Source organism: Oryctolagus cuniculus, chromosome 13 (assembly GCF_051225735.1).
Source record: "Oryctolagus cuniculus isolate XC-2025 breed Fujian yellow rabbit chromosome 13, ASM5122573v1, whole genome shotgun sequence".
In the NCBI taxonomy this organism is placed as follows: domain Eukaryota; kingdom Metazoa; phylum Chordata; class Mammalia; order Lagomorpha; family Leporidae; genus Oryctolagus; species Oryctolagus cuniculus.
Window position 1 is genome coordinate 99,503,536 of NC_142879.1, and position 8,818 is coordinate 99,512,353.

At 39.0% G+C, this 8,818-nt stretch overlaps 1 pseudogene; it reads right to left on the minus strand.

The window, feature by feature from the left end:
- Positions 1 to 403: 403 nt before the first annotated feature.
- LOC149122794 (F-actin-capping protein subunit alpha-2 pseudogene) lies at positions 404 to 4,558 on the minus strand (annotated as a pseudogene).
- Positions 4,559 to 8,818: the final 4,260 nt, after the last annotated feature.

The window sequence follows — 8,818 nt, forward strand, 5'->3', positions numbered from 1 at the left end:
TTTGAACAGCCCTTATCTGGACTGTTGAGGAACAGCTTTTGATCTTATTTTTTAGGCTTTTTTTGTTTTTAGATTTTTGTTTGTTTTGATTTTTTTCTCTCTTTTTATCCCTCAAACAAAGTGTTGAACTCTATACTTAGAACAGAGTTAATCTTCTGTGTATGAAGTTAAATTAAAATCTTAGTAAAAGAACAGACTGGGAATAAGAGAGGGAAGGGGATGTGGGGTAGGTGTATGGGTAGAAGGGTGGGTATGATGGGAAGAATTACTATGTTCCTAAAGTTGTACTTAGGAAATGTGTGCAAATAAAAAAGAGCCATAATCCACTCAATTTTTTTAAAAAAGTAAATTAAACCCATTTTTAATCCTTTCTGAAATGAAAAGTAGTGATTGACTAGCTAAGCTATGTGCTGTAATCAAACTGTTTAACTACAGTGATTTTAAATGGCAACAGCCCATCTGACTGGGCAGCTTGGCAGTTCTGAATACTTTTGCAAAAATTTCCTTTTTTAAATGCAAAAGACACTGAAGTGTGAAGTGGCCATGCAGTGTTCATCTGTGAATCCTCCATCTCTTTGCCAATCTTGTAGCTAAGGATCTTGTTCCAATCAATCTTACTGCATGTAACTGGCAACTGCATGCAACTGGCTTTGAAAGTAGTGTGACATTATCTGATGATTCACTCACAGCAGTCTAGTATTCATTTCTAACAGTTTATATATTTTTTGTAAGTTATTTTTCTATTTGTGCCTCATTAGATTCATTGGGGAATAGATCTTTATGACTAACTAGCTGAACAATACCATCTTCATAGTGAGGAACCTGAATTGTCAAGATACAAACGACCTGAATAATTGAAGGTGTGACTGAAAGCTTCCTCTCTGATCTCCAGGGGCCATTCCAAAAGTTTTTTGCTTCAAACTGATGGTTTTCTATGCATGCAATAATGGTTTGCTGTCCATCTATCTTTTTACTCTATACAGTGCAGACCCCCTTTGGATCATGTTCTTTTTTTTTTTAACTTTTATTTAATGAATATAAATTTCCAAAGTACAGCTTATGGATTACAACGGCTTCCCCCCCATATCGTCTCTCCCACCCGCATCCCTCCCCTTTCCCACCCCCTCTCCCCTTCCATTCACATGAGGATTCATTTTCGATTCTCTTTATCTACAGAAGATGAGTTTAGCATACATTAAGTAAAGATTTCAACAGTTTGCTCCCACACAAACATAAAGTGAAAAATAATAGATGATTTTTTAAATGATGATGAAATCAGATCAGACCTATTGTCATGTTTAATCCCAGTGAGAGTCAAGTTGGGAATTGATAATTTCTTCTTCTTTTTTTTTTTTTTTTACAGAAGATCAGTTTTTTTTTTTTTTTGACAGGCAGAGTGGACAGTGAGAGAGAGAGAGACAGAGAGAAAGGTCTTCCTTTGCCGTTGGTTCACCCTCCAATGGCTGCCGCGGCCGGCACGCTTCGGCCGGCGCACCGCGCTGATCCGATGGCAGGAGCCAGGAGCCAGGTGCTTTTCCTGGTCTCCCATGGGGTGCAGGGCCCAAGCACCTGGGCCATCCTCCACTGCACTCCCGGGCCACAGCAGAGAGCTGGCCTGGAAGAGGGGCAACCGGGACAGGATCCGGCGCCCTGACCGGGACTAGAACTCGGTGTGCCGGCGCCGCAAGGCGGAGGATTAGCCTAGTGAGCCGCGGCGCCGGCCTGGATCATGTTCTTTTACATAAGCACAAAGATCCGTTTCTGCTGACCTTCTCCCTGATCAATCACATTTTCTGCTTCTTGGATCTCGGATCAGTTACTCACTTTCTAAAGTGACCAAATTTGAAACAAAGTCTGTTTATGTATACAAAGTCTGTTATCAATATGTTGGATTTAGTCATCTCACCAAACATTTTCATTTACAGCATTTTTGGTTAAACATTTATATTACTAGAGTCCTTTTCATATCCATGAAGAAATGTAGAATTCCAGAGCAACTGAATTATGATATAAATCTTAATATGTATTCTAGATTTTGGATTAACATTGGATTGCCTTTTTTTCTGATCTTCATAACGTTCAATTTTTATGGGAGTAAACAGATGCAGGTTATACTATTCACATGCATGTGTTGCTCCTTTGCTGAGAACATTATAATTATGAATCAGTAACTTAACATCATTAAATACCTCATTAAATTCTCCAGGAGGGGAATGGATGATGAATTTTGCTGCTCTAAGCACTGTCTCCCATCAAACAACCGCTCCTCTAGATCTTCCATCCAACATTTATTGTTTCTTTATTTCTGTATGGGAGCCATTCTAACTGGGTGAGGTGAAACCTCATTATGGTTTTTATTTGCGTTTCCTTGATGGCTAGTGATCCTGAGCATTTTTTTCATGTGTCCGTTGGCCATTTGAATTTCCCTTTTGAAAAATGCCTGTGAGAGTCTTTTGCCCATATCTTTACTCGATTGTTTGTTTTGTTGTTGTTGAGTTTTTGAGCTCTTTATAGAGTCTGAATATTAATCCTTTATCAGTGTCATAGTTCATAAATACTTTATACCATTCTGTCAACTGGTTCTCAGCTTGCTGAAGTTTCTTTTCCAGTTCAGAAGCTTCTCAGCTTCATGTAATCTGATTTGTAAACTTTGGCATTGATTGCCTGGGCATGTGGGGTCTATTCCAAGAAGTTTTTGCCTATGCCAGTGTCTTTCAGAATTTTCACTATATTCTCCTCTAGTTATTGGATGTTCTCAGGTCATAGATTTATATCCTTACCCATTTTGTGTTGATTTTTGTAGAAGATGTAAGGTAGAGATCTTGTTTCATGGTTCTGCATGCAGAGATCCAATATTCCCAGCATCATTTGTTGAAGAGACTGTCCTTACTTCAGGGATTGTTTTTAGCTCCTTTGTCAACAATTACTTGGTTGTACATATGTGGATTGATTTCTGGAGTTTCTATTCTTCACTTGATCTTAGCTAAAAGGCTGAGAAGTGATGGAGTTTATATTCTTGTCCATTGGTCTACATGTCTATTTCTATGACGTAAATTTGGCCTTTAGACAAATGGCTCTATGACCTCTACAAAGGTATAATCTCTCTGACCCTTTACTACATTCTTGCGTGACATTAGATAGTTGAAATAAGTTGGTGATTTTTATACCTTTCAAAATTGTTTTGAAGAATCAAGCTTTTTGAAAAAAGTTGCATGAGACCAGATTACGCAAACTGATGAAAGTAGAGGTGTGTGACTAAAAGAGGACTGAGGCTCTAAAACTGGCTTCCTTATGCCTTCAACTTGCAGTGTCCTCTATGGAAACTTAGACTTCTGTAGAACCTCAGTGAAAACTGGGAGAATCCTTGTAATCAGCAAAAATTCTCTGGGACATTATTACATTGTTTTCCAGTTTAGAATTGCCTCATTTAAAAAATGCTAATTTATTTGAAAAGCAGTTACATACAGGTGGGTAAAATAGCAATGAAGATAGACATTTCACAGCTGCTGGTTCACTCATAAAATATCCATGGCAGCTGAGAGTGAACCCCATCAAAACCAGAAGCCAAAAATTCCATCTAGGTCTCCCATGTGGGTGACAAGCACCCAAGGATTTGAATGATCATCTGATGCCACCCAGAGTACACATTAGGAGGAAGCTGGGTTCAAAAGTGTTGCTAGGAATAGAACGTATCCACTGCAACATGGGTTGCACATGTCCCAAGTGGTATCTTAACCACTGTGCCTAACACTTGCATCTGAAAGATACATCTAAGTACTCATCTAACATCTGCTGGTTTTCCCTCATCAGTAGGGCTAAATCACCCTAACCTCCTCCTTTCCAAGACAAAGCCAGAGATAGCCTCAACACTCAGGGCTCTTTTCCTAAGCTATTCCCTTTCTGGAATAGTTTCCTCCCATGCCCTGACTGTCCTTTGAATGGCGGAGCTTCGGTGTCTTACCTGGAATCTCTTTCTCAGAGACAGTTGACCTCAGCTGTCATTGATATAAAGTATTTCAGGGTCAGAGGCGGGCTGGAGAATTTATATAGGGGAAGGCTGCTCCAGGGGTGGATTAGCGGCAATTCCTTCTACTCTGTATTATTAATATAAGAAATAGAAGAAAAAAGTGAACTCTGCTTAAATTTGTTTACCAAAGCTGTTCTTCAGTACAAGGCATGCAATTTTTCAAGCAGTGTATTCTACTTTTCACCTTGTAAAATTTACATTTACAAATAGTTTTGTGAGTGAGGCATAAAAGCGTAAGATCTATTAACATAGGAAGGACACTTTTAGGAAAAGAATTTTTAGGGGGAAAGGTAACATCATACTGGTAACAGAAAATGTGATTCACACTTTACATAGTTTTCATGTGATACATTCTTTGAGTAAGGCTTTCCCTTCCATCTGGCACTGATTTTTAACTTTCATAATACCTAGCTTGCTCATTTCCCTATTTTTCATTTCTATAAAGCTTTTCCATAAAGCTCTTTTCACAGAAACATTATGAAAAATTCCCTCAAAATATTGAAGAAGTTGCCAGTCGAAAGCATTTGTCATCACACCTAAATCTTGAAAAACATTGGATATCATACTGTCCTTATTACTGTCCTTAAGCAACACAGGGCTATTTTAGGCCCTGTTTGGGGCATTTAATGAGATATTATATTTTCCCATTTATTTCTTTGAAAGGCAGAGTGACAGGGATATAGAGAGCTCCTGTATTCAATCTATTCTATCCAATTCTGTTCTGTTTAATCCCCAAATGCCTGAAATAGTCAGGGCTGGACCAGGATAAAACCAGGATCCAGAAACTTCATCAGATGTTAGATGCCTAAAGATTTGAGCCGTCATCAGCTGCCTCACCAGGCAGATTAACACTAAACTATACTATATGCACAGTAGCAAGGATTCAAACTGACATTTCAGTATGGGATAACAACAACTCAAGTGGTAGTTTAACCCATGGTGCCACCACACAGATCCCAGGATATCATTACTTTTAAAAGCTTCAGTAAAAACACCCTAGATGAAAACACTTGACATACAGTGTGAAATATTCCCACAATTCATAATTAAGTAAATAGAACTAATTAGCCAAGCGATTGAAACATTGGTCCTAACTTCTGAGGAGAAATCAAAGTTATAATTACAGAGCTACATCTTTTTCCTTATTTATAACCTAGGTAGTCATGAATCATGAACTAACTTGAACAATAGCTGTTAACCTGTATTTAACATTTTTCCAGCAAATATTATGACTATTTGTGTCCATAAGAATAAATATTGGCTCTTAGAACAGATAGTATGGCATATTCATTTAATATTTTGCCAGTAGAATTTTCTCCTGACATCCTGAGAGTATCATTTCCTCTATGCATGTACTTAAGATTCTGTGCTGAAAACTGAATATAGAATATATTGTGTTTTTAGTTTTAATTATTTTTATTCTATTTAAAGCAGAAAGAGAGAGGGCCAGAGAGAGACAGAGATCTTCCATCTGCTGGCTCTCTCCCCAGATGTCCACAACAGACAGGGCTCAGCTAGGCTGAAACTAGGACACAGAACTCAATCTCCCATGCAGGCAGTAAAGCCTCGAGTTCTTGAGTCATTTTCTGTCTTCCCAGGGTGTGCGTTACCAGTAGTGGAAAGATGACCCGAACCAGGTTCTTGGATTCAGATGCACTAAAACTTGCTCTTATTAAACTTTAAATTTTTAATTTTCTACAAGTGGATTCTAGAAAATTCAATTTAAGGGAAAATAAAGTGACAAAATTCACTTAATTTTATAAAGGACAGATTTTTCCTAAGAATACCCAAAAAGTTCATTTAGTATAAACCATGACTTGATATTTTAACCTTCTACTGCTAAGATGAAGCAGCACACTTCTAAAATAATGTATTATCAACCGCCTTATACTAATTGTACTTTATATTAGATTAGTGAAATAGCATTACACAAAACTGCTGTCTATTAGGTAATCTTAAAATCATCAAGAATTTTGTTAGATGTAATTTTTGTATTAAGCCGTCTTCAAGTTGGGTCTATAAGGCCTCATTTTCTAAGTAATGCATGAGTTGCATAATGATGTATCCTATTGACTGTAAATGGGATAAATAACATTTCACTTACTTCAGATGCTAGAGGAGATACAAATTTAAATAGAGAACTAGATGAGGTATATTGCTATAATTTGTTAATTGAATTTGGATGAATTGTCTTCTGAAATCAAATATATATTGGAAGTAACAGCACTTTCCATTGCTTGGTTAATAGAAATGGCATGAAATATGTTTCCTTGATGAATCTAATGAAATATGTGAAAACATATACATGATAATGAAGAATATATCAATTTTTAATTTAGTCATCACATTCCATAGCTTTTGAAAAATCTCAGAGCCTATGCATCTCTTATTTCTGAATGGATACTTTTGCATCTCTGTGGTACTGCCAGCCCACACAGTACAATTCAAAGAACACAACAGCACTATCAGCTTCTCAGGTTATGGGAGAGATACCAAGCCCCAGACTCCCAATCACCCATGAATATTTAGGCAGCTACATTTCATGAAGCTGTGATTGGCTGGTGACCTCTGGACATTTACTTTAACAGTGGTTTATCTTTTCCTCATAGGAAGAACTCCAAATTCCTTAACATGGAATAAAAACATTTAAGTCACTTTGGCTCTTGTCAGTCCAAACTAGACTCTAGAATTCCATCCATTTTCTTCCTTACCTCTAGCTTTTTGCAAATCTTATGTTTCTCCCTCTTTCTGATACACATTTTCAATGTCCTCTTGGTGTAAAATTACATGATTCTTGAACCAAATTTCCCATAATATTGGTACAAAATTAGGACACATGGCCCTTCTGTGTGTTGTAGCAATAAACTATTTTATTCCTTTATTCCTGTCATCCCATCTATGACTCAGAATGGAAATGACCTGTTTGTGCTGTTGGGTTTGTTTATGATTATTGATGGATGGACTGTCCTCCTCATTACTTACCACATGTTTGCTGAACAAATGAAAACCAAGAGTTCCAAGTCTTAACACAATGATAACTAATTGCATACATAACTATGGGCAAACTGTGTATAGTAGCGATTTTGTTTTGTAGTCATAGTCATACCTATATATTTTTTCTTAACCGTGTTAGGGTTCTCAAACTTTAAAATACTGATTTAGACTTCATTAACTGTGAAGTCTTCCAGATAAAAAACAGAATTATTATTATTTCTTCTTTTCAGGCATTGATGAACTGGAATCTGAAGCTTATCAACTACTCCTTTCACATATAATGAGAAGTCAAATCTAAATCATTATCTAGTGCTGAAAATGCAAGAATGTGTAAATATTTAAAATAAAAATTATATAATCTGGAGATAAATGTTCCTGATTATACTTTTTACATAATACTTTAGATTTTTCTACTAAATATATGATTGTGAAAATTCTCTTTAAAAGAAAACACTTTTGAATTATGTGTACTTGATCAAAAAATCCAGCTTTCTAAAATACTTATTTGGAAAGATGAAAGACAGGGAAAAAGTGAGAGAGAAAGGGAGGGGAAAGACAGTACTCCCTCCCACTGGTACACTGATCCTTGGGGCAAAGTCAGTTGCCAGAAACTCAGTTCAAGTCTGTCACTTGGGTGGCAGAGATCTCAACAACTTAAATGCATAGCCCCTGCCTCCCACAATGCACTTGTCACAGGAAGCTGGAATCAGGATTACAGCTGAGACTCAACCTAAACTTCTCCAATATGGATGGCAGACATTCCAAGTGTTGTCATAACTGCTGTATCCAATGCTGGGTTTTGGCGTTGATATGCGCCTGTCTTCGGTGCCCCGTGGCACACACTCTGCTCTGCTTGCTAGAGTTGCCCACAGGTGCTTACAAGTCCTATCAATCAGGCAAACCGAATCCGGGTCCTCTCTTCGCCATGTTGTGAGGAGGTTTTTAGGCGCTGATGCGTGCCTGTGTTCAGTGCCCTGCAGCACATGCTCTACTCTGCTAGAACTGCTTGCAGGTGCTTACCACCTCCCTAATCAGGCAGACCGAATCCAAGCTCTCTCATTGCCGTGCTGTGGGGAGGCCTTACTTTTCTCTATTTCTCTATCTCCGGGCATTCCTATTTCTCCTATTTCTTCTTTCTGCCAGCATTCCTATTTCTCTCATTTTACTTCTAAACTTCCCTCGGCTTCTCTTATCCCCGTGGTTTCCCGGCGCCCGCCCCAAGGCTGCTTCTCGGCACCTTGCCCCGCGGCAGCTTCACGGCTCTGCACGCGCACTCCACGGTCTCCGCGCCCCTTCGCGCCTGCACCACGGCCTCGCACTAGCCCCGTGTTCCCTATCTATTCACGCCCCGTGCTCTCTCTGCACGCGGCGGCTTCCGCGAATCACACAGCGTAGCTCACGTTTCCGCCACTAGCATTCAATCCAAGTTCCCCGGACTAACCTGGCGAATTCCAACCTGGCGGCCCAAGTCTCTGCCTCTGGTTCCAGATCTTCGCCTTTTGCTCCCCGGGCTGACTTGAAGAATTCCAAGATGGCTTCCGTCTCCGCCTCAGCCTGCACTCGCGGCTTCATCCTCCCTAACATTTTTCTCTACCCGGTATGTTTCCCTAAGTTTTCTTCCAACAATATTCCTCCCTCATTTCTCCTGGCCTCTCCCCACAGTCCGTATCCAAGTCTAAGTTTCTTATAGGTTTCACTTTCACTTTCAACCTGCAGTCCGTATCTGAGTCTTAGTTTCTTCTTGCTTTCACTTTAAATCCTAACTTCTTTCCCACAGTCCATATCCGAGTCTATGCC